Here is a 19,138-nt window from a genome sequence, read left to right as displayed (position 1 = left end):
TCTTCTAAGCTGTTAATTTTACAAACCACATTATTACACTTATTAGAAGAATGTCTTCAGGATGTGTCAGTAAGCTCTGATTGATGATAATGGTAAACAGCTAGAATTTATGGAACATAACGTATGCTTTGGTTACTCTCTTGAGTACACCGTGTGCATTATTCTAATTAATTAAAATCACTATTAGCTAAGCAAGGCACACAGATGCTAAGAGGTTCCCAGAAGTAACTTGCTCATGGTCACTCCAGTGTCTCAGTAGTGTTTAGGACTCAGATCTGTCCAAAGCCTAAACCTTAAGCTCTAGGTCTAAGCAGTGGCTCTCAAACTTGAGTATGCATCGGCATCACCCAGAGAGCTTCCGGAAACAGGTAGTGGGCCCCACCCCCAGAGTGTCCGAGTCTGCAGGTCTGGAGCAGGACCCAAGACTTTCACTTCTAAAAATTCCTACGTGCAGCTGATGTGCTGGTCTGGGTACCAGACTTTGAGAACCACTAGTCCAGGCATTTTAGGTCCAGAATTTCAGGTGTTAGAATAATTTTCTGGTGATAAATTGTCGAAAAAAAAAAAAAGCACTGCATTTTCCTGTTTGTAAGGAGGTAATACATTCAGTCTTAAAGAGTCAATAATGGGGCTAAGTATTTAAGAAAGAAGAGTTATTCTCCAGGAAGATGGGAGGAGATGGACATTCTAAGGACAGGAATGCCCTTTCAGGAATCTTGCAAAGGGAACAGAAAAATAACAGTAAGATTCTGCTATCCAGTGTTCACAGAACATGAGTGGGATACTCTTGACTGTAAAATGGGAAGCCAACTTTTGCTCACCATATACATACCTTATTCAGTACAAATGTTTATTAAGAATCTCCAAAAGCTAGACACTAGGCATCAGGGCTACACTGATAGAGCAGATAAAGTGCCTGGCCTCAGGGAGCTTGTGCTTCAGAGGATGTACATCAGCTAGATAGACTGAATGATGGATACTATATTGGGTTCACACTTCGTCTCAAGAAAAAAATATATCCATAGACGTGATCCAGGAGTCAAATGGCAAAAGACCGAGCCTCAAAGTGAGTGTTAATTTCATTAAATGGTAGGTAAAAATTATTTTATATGCCGAGATAGGCTCTGCTTAAAAGACACACTATTCCTCCAAACGTATTATACAAGCCAGCTTATAAACCTGTGACTTTTTCTAGGAGACATGTTGCCTTCTTTCCCAAGAAGGGAGCAGTAGGGGTCGGGGTGGAAATAGTTTCATCATCAGAGGCACAGTGTCACTACTACTGCTCAGCTCCAATTCGCAACCTTCTGAATGGTTTCCAGACTAAGAAATTTAGCAAAGTGATGAAGAAAACATGGCCCATTAATCTTATGATGCGTGTTATAACTTAACTCTGGGTTTAGCATAGGAAAAATATTATTTGCATTGATTAGAAATATGCTTTATGGCTGCATATATTATTCACTCTGAACATTCTAAAATTATTAGCTGGGTTGACATGATGAACTGCACAGGAGTACTTCTAGACGACATCTCAATGTCATCTGTTACTCACATCATATAGGTCTAGGAATCAATACGTATTTTACTCAATACGAGATCTTATTCCAAACACCAAAATATGCCTGTTTTTATTCGATGGTTATCATCATGAAACTACCAGCTAAACATCATTTAGAAAATTCAAAGCAAGTAAATTACTGTATTAACTGTCCAACTATGATTATGACTTTCCTCCACTTATAGCTGAACCTAATATAATGATCTGGTCAGTCTGACTAGGAGGATTTATTCATTAATTTACTCAAAGGTTCTGAGGTATATTTTGAAGGACTTAAATTATGGTCTGGTTGGTAGGATCCAACAGTAAGGGTGCAGGTTTATCTCCTACAAGCTCTGTGACCTTGCCCAAGTGACTTAGCATCTCTGAGACTCACTTTCCTAATCTGTAAAATGGAAACAATAGTAGAACCCAAGATGTAAAGCTGAAGGAAAAAAAGGAATATGGTAATGTATTTTGGCACAAAAGAGCAGTTACGCTGACGGTCATTATTTGTGAATACTGTTGCTAAGATTATTGAAAACCTGTTGTGTGTTAGGTGCTGTTCAAGGACTAGAATTTTAAGACTGTTCTTCACCTTTATCCCAGTTTTACCTGCAAAGTTCTGCCATGCACTGGAAAAACATACTGGTATTTCTAGGGAAGGGGACCACTCAGGTGACATTTTTGTTTCACCAGGTATATAAAGTATACAGAGGTTATAGTGTATCTTTTAAGTCCTTTGGACGTCTAGTTACCTTTCACTAGAATGATTCTAGTAGATCCTGATAGATACCTGAGACAAGGTCACGTCAGTGATGTTGGTACCTTTTCTGGCTTAAGAGCATAGGGCAGAAACACAGGAAGGGAGGTCTTCCTTTTCCACTCCTGTTACTAAGAACCCTCTCGAATAATGACAATCTGAAACAGATCACTACATTGTTGTATGTTGTAGAATCAAAGCAGTGTACAAAGCAAAGAGCACTGGCCTCCATTATACGTGCATTTCACTTGAGATTCACTTTTCTAGACCGTGGAGAAAGCAGATGTTCCAACACTTTCCAGGTACTGGAATATTACAATCTGGCAATCTCTACCACTGCATGTTTGATCACACTATTCCCTGCAAATGGAATGCTGTTCCATCAAGGTCAGATTGACCAGTGCAAATACCTGATTTTATCGTACGGTCAGAACCAAATTAACTTACTGAAATTCTGCCCAGCTCAGGGTCTACCTTCTCTGTGAAACCTCCTGTGAGATCCCAAGTTACAAACAACTCTATCTTCTTCAGAAGACATTGTATACTATATAAATAGTAATTTACATATAAATATATGTATATGTGTGTGTATTTTTTTGTTACGTTAAGTTATAACTCCTGTGGTTTGTTTCTCTTCTTAACTAAACTGGACCCCCTTATCATCACAGTGGCCATGTACATCATTGTATCCTCCAAAAAATCCAGATAATAATATCATGGATTCAGTATATAGTTGTTTAATAGAAAACAATTAACTAACCACTGCAGAATACTAGTGTGTCTCAAGTGTGTTCAGTGGATCATAAATCCTATGAGACAGTCCATGAAGGAAAAGATTTCAAATAAATTTGGGATCTGTTGTCCACTACATCTCCTTATCAGAGACTCATAATTCACAAGACTGGTAAAAAGCTCTGTAGCAAAGAAACTGTTGACTTAGTTTGACCCACTATTTCTCTTACAAGAGTATCAGTTCTGGAGGTCAAGGACATTTTCCACCTCTAATACAACAGCTCTACTGCCTAGTAGAGTGCCTGGCACTTAGTAGACACCTAATAAATATTTGAATAAGTTTCAACATACATTCCCCTTTTAAGCTATAGAAGAAAAACACAGTATATAGATTTTGATTTACTTGGGGAGAATAATAATATGAATAGATAAATTTACACAAATCATTTTAAAGTATATGTATTTGATAATACTTTTTTCCACAAATCTACACAATTGCACATTTAGTGGTGATAGTAAACGAACTACATTTGCTTCTGAAAACTTGCTAAGAAGGATGGCTACTAAAAACTACAACTTGAACCCAAAACAATTGATTTAGTTCATGGGTCCCCACTCCTTAGCAGTTTTAATATAGAAGAAAATAGACGCATATATTTCTTTTCTACCATAATATGACATCATATAAGGAATGCTATTTTATTAGCTAGAAATAAGATTTGCTTTTGTTATTTTAGTACATTTGATCACATAAGAATAATTCTAGATTTTGTCCTAGACTGCTTACTATGTGCTTTCACTATAGATTTTAATGTCAATAGAGAAAGGAGAAGGAAAAGTCAGAGGGAAATGAAACAGGTGTATGCAACACCCCTCTCTACTACCGACATTTCTCAGAATTCTGGGGGAAGTTGCATCTATAAGGGGAAAGTTTTTCACCATGGAACTCACGGTGGTTGAACTTCTCATGAAGAATTTTTTTTCACTACTGAAGAAAAATAGGTTTGATTTTACCATAACTGAAAAGTTCTCCTGTTTCTACTTCTGAGGTTTGCCCTCAAGACTACTGTTTACCTAATGGAAGTGACTCCTATGCATGGAGGAAAAAGTGCACCATTTGAAGGAAAAGCTAAAGGAGTGATATTCAGGTAGCTCCTCATTCCACCAATGAAAACGTACACATAGATTTTCCCCTTTACACCTCATTTTCCACCTTATTTTCATGATTTTGAAATGAATATGTAGGGTCTGATGAGTTTGTCAATAGTCTATAATTATTAGTGTTATTAAAATAGAATACAAATGATAAGCCATATGTAAAAATGCTGTGTGAATAAACTGCTATACCCCAAATAATACAAATGAGTGAATGGCAGTAAATGCTAAGAGGGATTAACAACATAAAGGATATTAAAAAAATGATGACCGTATTTCATATTTATGTGTCTTTTTCTCTCTCACTCTTTTTTTTTTTTGCGGTACGCGGGCCTCTCACTGTTGTGGCCTCTCCCGTTGCGGAGCACAGGCTCCGGACGCGCAAGCTCAGCGGCCACGGCTCACGGGCCCAGCCGCTCCGCGGCATGTGGGATCTTCCCGGACTGGGGCACGAACCCGTGTCCCCTGCATCGGCAGGCAGAACACTCAACCACTGCGCCACCAGGGAAGCCCTTCTCTCTCACTCTTACTCAACTCCTAAATAACTAAGAGAATATGCTCACAAATGGTAAGCATGTTTTGGATGTTTGATGTGTGTTTGTGGGAAAGAACAAAAAAAATACTGCCTCAATTAGGTCAAATATACAAGAGATGAATGAGATTAGAGATGGGATTGGGATTTGTGTTAGTTACTCAATAGCTAACCAATCACAGACATGAGAGTGTAGTGCAATATGCAAATATACTTTTAAACAACTTCTCTTAAGTTATCTACTGTCTGTAAAGACAATCACACTCAACTGCTCTGCACTTAAACCCCAGAGCTTCTGAGTTAGAATCTGTTAGAAATAGGTACACGTTTCATTGCTTTGGCAACATTTACATGGCTCTGCATCAGGCAATACAACTGCTAAGATCACACTCTGGGAATTCAGGAAAGGCTAGTGTCCAGTTCTGGTCGTTCTACCACCCAACTGTGATCTAGGGTAAATTCCTGATAAAAAAAAAAAAAAAGAAAAACTCTGAAGATGCTGAAACAGTATTTCCTACTTCACAGAGTCGTCATGGGGATAAAAGGTCATTAGGATAAAGTGCCTCTCACCCAGGAAACACTGATAAATGCTACTGCTGCTACCATCATCATCATCGTGACCGATCAAGAACGTATGGCCACATGGAAATTCAACATCCCCTGGGCCATTCACAACTTTCCTTTAAAGGACTCATATTCTATGTGGGGTCTTAACACCTTCAAATAACAGAAAATACAAGTCTTTACACCTTTTTTTCTGTAGCTAATTTTGGCATCTTTCACCTCTGTCCACTTAAGTGTTGGTTTAGCATATTCTTGTCACACAAAGAAGCTACTTCCCAAAGAGAGGAACAATATGTCAAGTGACAAAGACACTGAGTGAAGTCTTTCACATCCTAGATTGTCCACGGTACAGCTCAGCTGGTCTCTGGGTTGGAAGGCCTGGGTCTACTTTGCTCGTCTGTTACAGGGGAAGGGACACGGTCCTTAGCATGTGGTCTGTGAAACAGAGGCAGCTGCGGGTAGAATTATAACACAAGCAGAACTGGCTTCAATTCTTCCTTCTTAGGTCTTTTTCTTCTTGTTCAGCTGTTCAAGGAACTTGCCTGCCCTCTGTCCCCGCCAGGACGATGTTACATCTGCCTGGATAAGTAGGTCACCATTGTATATCAGGAAAGGTCTTATTTGTAATCATCAGGAACCAGATACGGCTAATTTGAGCAGAAAAGGAAACTTCTGGAAGTTTATGGTTAGGTCTCAGTAACTAGAAGCAGACTAAACAACCGAAAGCCAAGCCTATGCTATTGCAATTATAGGATCAGGCCAAAGTGATGTTATAAGTCCTAGCTGGCCTTGCTACCAAGCAGGAACAGGAAACAGGAGGTTGACCCAGCACTGCTGGCCTTGCTTCTTTACATCATTTATTTGTAATTCAAAATCCAAGAGAAGGGTGCAGTTGGCCAACCTGAGGTCGCCCGACTGTTTTCCATCTGTAAGGGAGACTGAGCATGTGAGTAAACAGTGTATCTGACATGTTCAGCTTGTATAACGAGAGGAAGGCTCTGTTTCTCACCAAGACCCACAAAGTGGAAAATTCCCCAAAGAGAAAGGAATTTCACATCAGATGCTTGGAAAGTTAAAAACAACAACAACAAACAAATGCAGATGTGGAATTAAAGACATGGAGTCATTAAGAACCTATATGTGGAGTGATTCAGACCTGAGTTCACATCTGGAGCAAGCTACTCAATCTTGCTGAGCTTCAGTTTTCTTTAAAGGAAACAATGTGGAAGATGATATCCACATGTAACTTGTGGTGCACATGAAGGAGGATAGTACAGTATATGATGACTGGCACATCCTATGCATTTTCTAAAACTACTAGTAGTACTATTATTATTGTTACTTATTATACAATTTATTGTAGAAATTAACAGGGAGAGTATTAATAAATGTTAATACAGTGCTAAGTGTCACATTTATGATCTCAACTAATTATCTGTTTATTCAACAAACATTCCACATATCAGAAAATAACCTGTGTATATATATATATATATATATTTTTTTTTTTTTTACAGAAGAAAAGAAACCCTGAGGCTTAGAAAGTGTAAACAATGTACCAAAAGTCACCCATTTAAGAGGTAATGGAATATTATTCAGCCTTAAAAAAATGAAGGAGATCCTTTCATTTGTGACAATATAGATGAAACAGGAGTGCATTATGCTGATGAAATAAGCCAGACAGGATAAATACGAATGATATCATTTATATATGGAATCTAAAAAGAAAAAAAGCCACACTCATAGAAACAGAGTAGAAAACTGGTTGCCAGGGGCTGGGGTGTGGGTGGGGAAAAGAGGGGAAGACTGGTAAAAGGGTACAAACTTTCAGCTGCAGTATTGTATAACTAACATTTTCGGAGAGAATAGAACTTAAGTGTTCTCACAAAAAAAAGAAAAAAAGCAAAAAGGTGTCATGAGCTGTTAGATGTATTAATTAACGTGATGGGAAGGATCCTTTTACAACGCATATGTATAGCAAATCATCATGATATACTCTTTGACTACCTTACAATTTTGTCAATTATACCTCAATAAAACAGAAAAAAAAAGAGGTAATAAATATGAGACTCCAATCCAGGATTATCCAGCTCAAAAAACTACACTCTTAACCATTACAATATAGTATCCATCCATATGTTGTAACTGTAAAATGCTTAACACAAAGGAAACGTTAAATAAATGGTATTTATTCTAACTCTAATGCTTACTAGGTATTAGTTATGTGGTATGCTTTACTTCTAACTACAAGGGTATAAGGTGCAAATTCTTGCTACAGAACATAAAAGCCCCTGTGGTACCCTGTAGGATAAACACAGTACCTGTAAATCTCTCATCTCTCAACCCAGAGTCTCCTCAAGTTGGAGGTCTTTACCCCCTTTATAATGTGGGAATAATGCCTTTCCCACATTTGCACTGGGCATGAAAATCCATACTTCCAGGTGTATACTGAACATCTGCTTAGCTCCTCGTCACCTTGGAATCACCAGACCAAAGATCACTTATTCCATTAAGATAAATGATGTAGGGATAGAAGTACAGAATATACAGAGAGTGTTGGAGGAATCCAAACAACAAGTCCTCCACTCTCAAAACAAATTTTACAGTTCCAAAAGTAAAGAGCAATGTTTGGAAATAAAACTAAAAATGAAACTAACATCTACAATTAGCCAAGTATTTATTATGGGCCAGGCTACTTACTAGGCACTTGATAAACATTACAGCTCATCTTCCTGCAGCCCTTCAAAGCATATAATATTGTTTCTATTTCATAGAGAAGAAAATTGTATCTCTAAGCAGGTTAGTGATTAGCCCAAGACCACAGGGCTAGGCTGTAAGAAAAGAAGGCCAAGTTTCAGTGGTCAAAATGGTGATGGATGTTAGAACTAGAAGATTCTGGCTAATCAAATAAAAATATTCAAAACGGTCCTAATGTATTATTAGGATTTCTTTAGAATAACTTGGGTGCCTTAGTGAATACAGTAGTGGTAGGCACTACAGTCTCTTTAATTTGCTAATCATACAAATCTACTTTAATATTCTTGGTGACAAGGAGCTAACTATTGATAAGACAGCTTCTTCAGTTTTGGGGCTACTCCAGGGTGAAATGCCGAACGTCTTACTGCCTGCAATGTCACCTAGTTCTACCAGGGGGAATAAAGCAGAACAAGTAGCCACTGTTCTTGACAAATGGATACAGTTTCAGTTTTTCAAACTATGAGTGTCAGATTCATTCATTGTATCAGATAGATCTGTCAAATGGCTTTGCCCATTTACTAATGGATGGCACACTGCAGACACACGTTGGGTCAAAGGACTCAATGTCACCTCATTGATACTGTCATCAATATAATTTGTATTGGCATTTTGTCTCACCCTGACTTTAAGGACTATGTGAGGAGATCCAAGTCTCCAGACCATGGACTGATCACCTCTGCTTGACACAGTATTCTCTGCTCATTTCCAGAGGGGACCAAGGATGAGCTCTTGTACTTCTGAGTCTATTCACCCTACCTGGCAACACATACTAGCTGGGCTGATTGGATCAAGCAGGAGCCCCACAGTTTAAATTTCCAGCTGCATTGGAGGAAACAGAGGCTATGCCCCAATCCCATAACCCCTCACTTCTTACCGCTAGCCTATCCTAGGCTGTTCTTGCTGATAGGAGTACTTCATGCTAAAAATTAATTTTGCTTACCTGATGGCAGTCACACAACCTCAAATGCCATTTTTATAAATAAGGCAACCACCAATGGAGTGTGATTTAGGGTTTTTTCTTCTGTAGACCCTGCCTACCCTATAAAATCTCCCATTACTGCATCATGGAGACTATAATCCCTTTCCGAGGGAATAGATTCTTTCCAACCATAAGATGAAATAAGAACTTACATTTCCATACTGCCCAAAAGGAAATACATTGATTACAAAATGCAGGAGAGTGACTGATTTTCCACATTTGTTGTGTTCATTAAAGGGTTTTTGAATAGACTTGACAGTATTAAAGAAGTTCAACACACACAAAATAAAAATTAATAAATGAAGAGAAAAAAATTGCATTTACAACAAACAAAATAAACACATTGATATATAAAAGGTTGTTATACATCGATGAAAAATGGATGTCATAAAGTCACAAACTAAAAAGTATTAACAGCCAATTAAGATAGGAAAATATGTTCAACCTTGCTATTATTAATCAAAGAAATACAAATAAAATAATTCAGGTATCATATTTTACTGACTAGAATGACAAAGTTTTAAAAAACGTGATAATACTGGTATTGATATGGATAATACTGGTACTGATGAGTGTGTGTAAGAAACCACACTGGATGTTAAATTCTTGGTAGAAATAAAAAGCACGGTAACCTTTCTGGAAGACAATATGTCAGTATGTACCAGAACTGACAACCAGCCATTCAAGTTCTAGAAGTCCATTCTAAGGAAATAAACAAATGCTCAAAGACATATGAACAAGGATGCTTGTCTCATTGTTTAGCAAAGCAAAACAGGAATAATCTAAATGCTGAACAGTAGGGACTGGTTAAATAAATAATAGAATGCTGTTCAACCATTAAAAATGATGCTGCAGATTTTTATTAGGTGATGAGTAATCATACTTATATTACTAAATAAAAATGTTATAGAACTGTTTTGTAGTTGGATATAATAATTAAAGGTATTTTATACTTGCATTGTATTTATATGCACCCCGTCACAAAAAAGTTTCAAAAGATACCCTCAAAAATGTTACAGAGATGATTTATCAGAAATGGGATTTTGAGTTATTTTTCCTTTTTTCTTTAAATCCTTTCAATTTTGGAGTTTCTGCAATGAGCCTGTATTATTTTTACAATTAAAAATATTTAAATTTACAATAAAAGGATCTAAATTCCTCCAGTTTTCCATTTATTTTCCACCCTGGCTCAGGGCATTTGTGTAAAAAAAAAAAAATCAGCTTATTTTCTCTTTTGTATCAATCTAAATTTACTTTTCATAAGTTAACTATTTTAGTCTGGCAAAAGTTTCACACAGGAAAATTGTTAAGGTCTGAGTATTCTATTACCTTTAAAAGCACTGGAAACTTTGAAATTATTTCTTTCAGAATTTTCATATAATACTGAAAGGTGGGGGGGAGGTAGCAAAATGAAGGGAAATAGATAGTAGTAGTCAACTTCAATTAAGAAAAAGCAACAAGAGGCAGTTTGTACTCTTTTGATACGGCAGAAGCCCCCTGTGTCAACTCATGCTAAAAAATGTATATATACACACACATATATATGTTTGTGTGTATTATATGTATATGTGACACACACACATAATTAATCCACAGTCTTAGGCTAATCACTCATTGTGGCAGAAACAACGAGCTGTTGACTACACTTTAATTAGCTCCTCCAGCCTGTAGAGGCATCACTAGGACCAAGATAGGAACAACAGTCTCCATCTCCGCTTGCATCTGGGTATGGTTCTATCCCAAAGAATGTGACCAGAGGTGACCTGAAGAGTTTATGTCTGAAGGATAACGAGTTGATAATTGTAGCTTGCAGCTTCCTCTCTCCTTTCCTTTTTAGGACAAACGTAGAGCCACTTGATGAAGGTGGTGGGTCCCTGAATAACTGAGCAGAAAACTGACCCTCAGACCACCAAAGTCCATACTACACTCCTGAGTGAGTGAGAAATGAACTGTCCATGTGTTGCTCCACTGAGGTTTAAGGTTTATTATTTAGTGTTTAACTAACGCATTTTTTCTTTAAACCTCAGTTGCCTTCTCTGTAAAATAAAGTCTTTGAAAAGGATCCACTGTAAGTTTTTTCCATTGCTTATGTTTTTATCTTAGTTTTTAATTCTCAGAAACACTGCGCACATTTTACCTTTTAAGTTAGTAAGTCTACTTTTTTTCCCACAAAGACGGGTTCTTCAAGTTATGGAGAAGTCATAGCAGACTGTTGCTTCAGTTTAAGATACGCATTCACATATGAGATGAGAAGGCTGAGGACCCAGAGAAACGCCTTTGACAGAGGGGAGTGAGAGCATACTGAAGAACGTTTAGTAATAAAGAATTCAGATGGCAGAAACGGATGGGTTACATCTAACAGATTTGCTCAAAGGAATTCTGGAAAGGCAAATATGTGAAAATGTATAGCAAAGACGTGAAATGCCTTTTGGTCCCTAAATGGATTTCATTTCAAAGACGTGCATATTGCAAATACATGTACCATAACACTTCTCTGTCCACTTCTAGAATTTTCTAAAGCCTGACAGAACATCTGCAGAGAGAGGATGTCATTCCAAGATAATCGACTGCAAGTTACTAAATTAAGATAAAAATGTCCTTAACCTTGAACAGTTTTTAAAGAGATTTTAGAAGAAAGGAGCCCTCCAGGGGGTTGTATAACTATATAATTGTACCCTTTCTAAAAGGCTATTTACAGATACATAATGTTTCCCCTCCATTCTTTAAAGTAAAATATAGGATAAAAAAAATAGTTTGGGGATAATATTTGTTTGGGACAGCAGGCACTGCTAATCAGTACCACTCTCTCCTTATTCCTTACTATCAGAGCCCTGGTTTAGGAGACCCCATTATCCTTAAGGCTAAGGTGGCCAGTTTAAAATCCGAGCTGATGAGATCTAAGTGCAAGTCTGCTGACCATCTGTGGTAAAAAATTTGCTCTCTGACTTAGACACTGCCTTTTTTTTCTTACTTAATTTCTTTTTGTTTTCCTTTTCTTTCTTCCTGCCCAAATTGTTGGAACACTATTGGAGATTCTGGGGTCACTTTGAAGCTATGTGGACGTGCTAGAGATGTGGAAGCTGGAAGAGCGAAGCAACCCAGTCCCCTGGTGATGCCCTTCAGCAGCTGGACTAACGCTAGAGGGACTATCTCCAAACTTCCTGCTACCCGTGGAAAGTAAGGTAAATCACTCATTCACTTTCTGTTACCTACTAACTGATCCAGAACTCTAACCTCAGGGTTCTAGAACCCTTCTCAGTATCCCATAGTCATACTCATGTTCCGGACTCCTGATCATCAGACTTGCTTATAGCAGATGTATGGGGAGGGCGGGCTCTTCTGGAAGCCCTCATACTTCCTCCCCGACCCCCACCACACACAAATAATGATCTTTATGTCCACTCATCCTTCTATCTACACTCAGAGGCCAGGGCCCCCAGGAAGGCTTCACTGACAACCCTTTACTCCTCTCTACATGCAGAAAGGGTAGAGGTGTGGGCTCTGGAATCAGACTTCCTAGACTTGAATTCTTAATCTGTTACTTACCAGTTTAGGACGTGGGCAAAGTAGTTACCTTCTCTGGACACCCCTGTAAAAGAGGAACACTAAGTAGCACCTATGTACCTTACTGAAAGGATTAAGTGAGCAAATGCAGGTAAAGTTCTTATAATTTTTTCTTGGGTCAATCAATTCTAGCTGCTATTGCTACCTTTGACTAATTTAGGGCAGTCCCTTTGCCCTCCTTTGGTTCTCTGGGCCCGTCTCATTCACAACACACACAACCGCATACTGCATTCACAACACACACAACTGCATACTGCAGAGTTTTGAAAGGTGGTTCTCAAAATGTGGTCCCTGGGCCAGCAATATCAGCCACACCTGGGAACTGGTTAGAACTCTGGCACTGGAGCCCTGCAATCTGTGTTTTAACAATATTCTCAGGCAAATCTGATGCACACTAAAGGTTGACGACAACTGAGAACATCTGTCTCAGACTCTCCTGGAGGCATTCACCAAAAATACAGATACAGGACTTACACCTGACCAGCTGGAGAAGGGGTCTAGTAATTGCTCTGGTTATCATGCTTGTCATGATTTTTCAGCACATAAATGTTTGAGAATCACTGCCATTTTGAATGTGTGTTTCACTTGTCTGTTTTTCCAGTGGACTTTACTTCCTTGCAAGGAAGGTTTGTGAAGATCTGTTGTTGTTGTTTGCATTATTAGTTTTAGTATGCTAATTCTAGAATCTCTGGCGCATAGTGCAATCTCAGGCAGGAAGTAGTGGCTCATTAAAACAGGTATCCCAAAAGTCTTAGTAGAACTTCAAGATTCATTCCTTCGGGAAGAGGTAAAATTGTCATTAGATGCAGATGATATGATACTATATATAGAAAACCCTAAAGACTCTACATGAAAACTACTACAACTGATAAACGAATTCAGCAAGGTAGCAGAATACAAGATTAACATACAGAAATTGGTTGCATTTCTTTATACCAACAATGAAATATCGGAAAGGGAATGTAAAAAAACAATGCCTTTTAAAATCACAACCCCAAAAATAAAATACTTAGGAATAAACCTCACCAAGAAGGCAAAAGACTTATACGCTGAGAACTGTAAGACATTAATAAAGGAAAGTGAAGATGATTCAAACAAATGCAAAGACATCTCATGTTCTTGGGTTGGAGGAATTAATATTGTTAAAATGCTCATACTACCCAAAGCAATCTACAGATTTAATGCGATCCCTATCAAATTACCCATGACATTTTTCACACAATTAGAACAAATAATCCTAAAATTCATACAGAACCATAAAAGACCCAGAATTGCCAAAGCAATCCTGAAGAAAAAGAACAACGTTGGAGGCATAGCCACCCCAGACTCAGACAGTACTCCAAAGTCACAGTAATCAAAACAGCGTGGTATTGGCACAAAAACAGACATATGGATCAATGGAACAGAATACAGAGCCCAGAAATAAACCCACACACCTCAGTTAATCTTTGACAATTAATCTTTGACAAAGGAGGCAAGAATATATAATGGGAAAGAGACAGTCTCTTCCGCAAGTGGTGTTGGTAAAGTTGGACAGCCTTATATAAACCAGTGAAGTTAGAACACATCCTTTCACCATACACGAAAATAAACTCAAAATGTCTTAAAGACTTAAACATAAGACCTGACACCGTAAAACTTCTAGAAGAGAACACAGGCAAAATATTCTCTGACATAAATCGTACCAATATTTTCTTAGGTCAGTCTCCCAAGACAATAGAAATCAAAATGAAAATAAACAAAGGGGACCGAATCAAACTTACAAGCTTTTGCACAGCAAAGGAAACCATAAACAAAATGAAAAGACAACCTACAGAATGGGAGAAAATATTTGCAAATGATGCGGCCAGCAAGGGCTTAATTTCCAAAATATACAAACAGCTCATACAACTTGATGACAATAAAAGCAAACAACCCAATCAAAAAAATAGGCAGAAGACTTAAAGAGACATTTCTCCAAAGAAGAAATACAGATGGCCAATAGGCACATGAAAAGATGCTCAACACTGCCAATTATTAAAGAAATGCAAATCAAAACTACCATGAGGTACCACCTCACACCAGTCAGAATGGCCATCATTAAAAAGTCTACAAATAACATATGCTGGAGAGGGTGTGGAGAAAAGGGAACCCTCCTACAACACTGTTGGTGGGAATGTAAGTTGGTGCAGCCACTGTGGAGAACAGTATGGAGGTTCCTCAGAAAACTAAAAATAGACCCACCATATGATCCAGCAATCCCACTCCTGGGCATATATCCAGACCAAACTATAATTCAAAAAGACACATTCACCCTGATCTTCACAGCAGCAATATTCACAATAGCCAAGACATGGAAACAACCTAAATGTCCATCAACATATGAATGGATAAAGACGATGTGGTACATATATACAATGAAATACTACTCAGCCATAAAAAAAAGAATGAAATAATGCCATTTGCAGCAGCAACATGGATGCAACTAGAGATTATCATACTAAGCAAAGTAAGTCAGAAAGAGAAAGACAAATACCATGATACCACTTATATGTGGAATCTAAAATATGACACAAATGAACCTATCTATGAAACAGAAACAGAATCAGAGACATAGAGAATAGACTGGTGGCTGTCAAGGGGGAAGCAGGTGGGAGAGGGATGAACTGGGAGTTTGGGATTAGCAGATGCAAACTGGTATATATAGATTGGCTAAACAACAAGGTCCTACTATATAGCACAGGGAACTATATTCAATATCCTGTGATAAACCATAATGGAAAAGAATATGAAAAAGAATGTATATACATATGTATAACAGAGTCACTTTGCTGTACAGCAGGAATTAACACAACGCTGTAAACCAAGTATACTTCAATAAAAAATAAGTTAATTAAATTTTTAAAAAGATTAATTCCTTCAGAAGAACAAGTACTACACATTCACAAAAAAAGCACCCTTTGAAAGTTTAAATTTTTGAATTTCTTTGCCACTTCCTTAGTTTTGATCATCTTGGACAATATATTTTTAATACTGACTTTTAAAAAGAATTGTGTTTCAGTGTTTGCTATCCTTAGAGAGACAGAAACAGATAAGTACAACTAAATACTTATTTTTCAAAAGTCTCAAAAGTATAAGGGAAATGAAAGTAATTTATCTTCAAATGATTTTGGGGTACGTTTCTAATTTCATACTTCTGATGGGATTCAAGATTAAAACTGTATTAAGACATTTGAGACATGCCGCATTGGTATTAAATGAATGTAATTTTGTGTAAAGTGGTAGAAATATTTTCTTCAGCAAACATACCTGCAGATATAAAATCACAACCATAAATCTACAAAAAAGCAAGCTACTGAATGAAATCTGATTGGTTATTTCCCTGCAGTATGGATCTGCTAATAATTTAATTTACTACTTGCTAACACAAGCCAAAATTTAAATATACATATATATATGTGTGTGTGTGTATATATATCTCTCTTCAATTTTAAATCATTCATATATATGAACAAGTATACATACACATATATAACAATTGTTCATATATATATATATATATATAAACAATTTAAATTAAAGAAAGTACATCTGGTGGCCTATTCCCCCCCCCCCCGATTTCTAAAGAACACCATATTCTATTCTAGGCAGTGGAATGTCAATCCACCTTAAGGGTTGTTCAATGAGCATATCTGAGAAACCACTGGTTTAGCCAATGATGTACTTATTCAGGGAGGTCCTAGTGCCACTGTCAAGAGCTTATCCACAGGACAGATAAGAAGGTACTTGTTTGGTTTGTGAAAAGAAGGAGTAGTGAGGAATGGCAGGTAGCTGCAGGCTGATGACACGTGATGTCCATATATATGTAGAACCAACACGCTCATAATTGCACCCATTTTCCATACCCAAATCCAAAGCCTTTATATCATTAATCCCAGGCAAAAATGGTAAGATTCATGTGTGTTACTATCCCACGGCTTCAAGATGCCTATAAACTCATATGAGTATGTCTTAGTTTTATCAGTGGAGGACAAACCAGGCTTCTATCACCAAGCCCCATTCCATAACAGGCAAACCAGTCCAACACTTCTCTGAGTGCTGCAGGAGAGTCTATGGAAGGGGCGCTCACTCCACTGTGATGCCTAAAATGCCTTTGCACAGAGCAAACATTCAAACCATGCTGAGTGAATGAATGAGTGAACTGGTGTCATAAAACAGGCTTATTTCAGGGAAATTCCATTCAACAGGCTGGCATTCCTTCCTACCCATCTTAACTGTTAAGCTTGCCATCAGACAAAAAATTAATTATAAAACGTTAGAGCTGAGGAAATTTTAGAAACTATCTACTCTCCAGAGGTATACAACTTTAATTTAGTGGTAAAAATCACTAGGAGTGATTTAGGAGTCTATCAGACCTGAGTCCAAATTCCACATCTACCATATTTTTGTGAGCAAATAACCACTTCTGAGGCTCTGTTCCATGTATGCATTATGGGATACATAATAATACATACATTAATTGTATGACTATCAGGGGATGAAATGACACAATCCATTTGCCATGGTCGGCTAAGTAATTGGCACCAAGTAAGCACTCAAGACATTAGCCAATATTAATAGCGGAGAGATGATAACAAAACTCTGGGACTGATGCCCACCCTAGTGGCCCCAGTGGTCATAATGACTTTCTTCCATTCAGCCTGCTCTCTTCTCACTAAGACTAAGGAAGAGAAGATGAACAAATTAGGAATAACAATTTGAAAATGGTTTTATACTCCCTGAATGAATGGAATTATAATAAAATGATTCATGAGTTCTGCAGAAATATGATGAGACTTTAGATCTTTATGTTAGTTCTCTGCAAAACCAATTTATGGCCCTAAGATGTACCTTCCCACCCAGCCCCATCCTTACCAGGATCAAATATCATTGTAAATGGAAAAGTCAACAACACATAATCAACAAGCTAAGTTACAAGCCAGTGAAGTCTCGGAGGTTTGATAGAGAAAATTCAGATTTATCATTATATGTAAAAATAAGATGATATGAAGAACTCAATCTAAAAAATATTACCTGGAGATCTATAATTCTACAATAGTGCTATAAAAAGTAAAGAGCTAGAAATCTATTTAGATGGTTTTCCTTATAAGAAAGCACTTTCTGTATAACTTTTAATGTACTATTGATGAGAACAATTCAACAAAATTCAAATAAATACCTGCAGATGTCCTACAAGAAGAAAAGAACAGAGTTAGATGTGACGGGATAACTGGACTTCAGGATGAGTAAGACCCTATACCTGACCTCAATAAATTACCATGAAATACAGTGGATGAGTCATGTACAGAATGTCAGAATTCCAAAAGGCCAAGCTAAGTACCAAAAGGAACATGTGGGGACTCTTAAGAAGGAAATAAAATATTGGTTAGTTGATTACGAAAAGGCAGAAGGGAGTAGGTTCCCTTTGGCTGCTCTTTGAAGAGATCACTTCCTTTCCCCTCTAGTCCTGAGGCTAGGGTGGCATGGGCAATAGAGGAATGTGGGGACTGAGAATCATTTCTACTCTCACCAGAGTGGCTGGAAGCAGATTTTCTTACCAGGATGTAGTAGTATGCTAATATTTAAGGGTTCTTGAGGTCAGAGAGAAGGGTTTGAACACTCCGGCTCCATCTCTTGCTGTGGGTCAACTTTCTTACCTTTCCAACACCTCAGCGTCTTTATCTGAAAATTGGGGATGACGATAATGTCTCCCACCTGAGTGTGAGAACTACATGATATAGTGCATACGCAGGGCTAAATCTGGTGCCTGGCAAACAGAAAGTGCTCAGTACGGCAGGCGAGTGTAGTGACAATAAAGGCAAAGATGACGGGGGTAGTGCCGGTGTTGCTTCTGCCCCCAGAACAGGCTCTGACTGGGAGAGAGTTAAAGCACCTTTGGGTTCATGGGGGTTTATATATAAGCAACGGTTGATCAATGGGAGCTGGTTGTCCAAATGATTATGTGCAATCTAAGAAAAAAATGGGCCTCGGATCTGCTCAGCTACTTAATATTACCAGCGGTAGTAGTCAAAGAAGCTAAATTTTATTACGTGTTTATATGCCAAACAACGTGCTGAACGTTTTAAAAGGATTTACTCACTTACTACAACGAGGCTATACGCTAGGTCCTGATAATGTTATTCGTCTCTTTCAGATGTTGACTGAGCCTCAGAGGGGTTACAAAAGCACCTAAGATCCCGTTGTCAGTACATGACGGAAATGAGTTCAAATCCAGCCTGTCTGACTTGTTCTTAATCACTAAGGTATGAAATTAAGCATGTTGCCCTTTGCCTGATTCTCCTTCTGAGGCCTGAATATTTCACTTAGCTCTCTGTGTGCAGAAGAGAGAAAATTCTCTCTCCTTCACCCAACTTGGCATCAATATCCAGCTCCCCTTCTCAAAATGGGTTGCTTCAACGAGCAGCAATGAATGCCGGGTCGTGGACCAGTCACCTTGATGACTAAGAGTCAGACACTAGGGAAAGAAAATGCTCTGTGACAAACCTACCCCTGTACAGAAACAAGACAGAAATG

This window comes from Delphinapterus leucas, chromosome 3, assembly GCF_059928025.1.
Source record: "Delphinapterus leucas isolate spDelLeu-1000000601 "Yukka" chromosome 3, BTC_Dleu_Yukka2, whole genome shotgun sequence".
Classification (NCBI taxonomy): Eukaryota; Metazoa; Chordata; class Mammalia; order Artiodactyla; family Monodontidae; genus Delphinapterus; species Delphinapterus leucas.
This window is presented reverse-complemented; position numbering follows the sequence as displayed.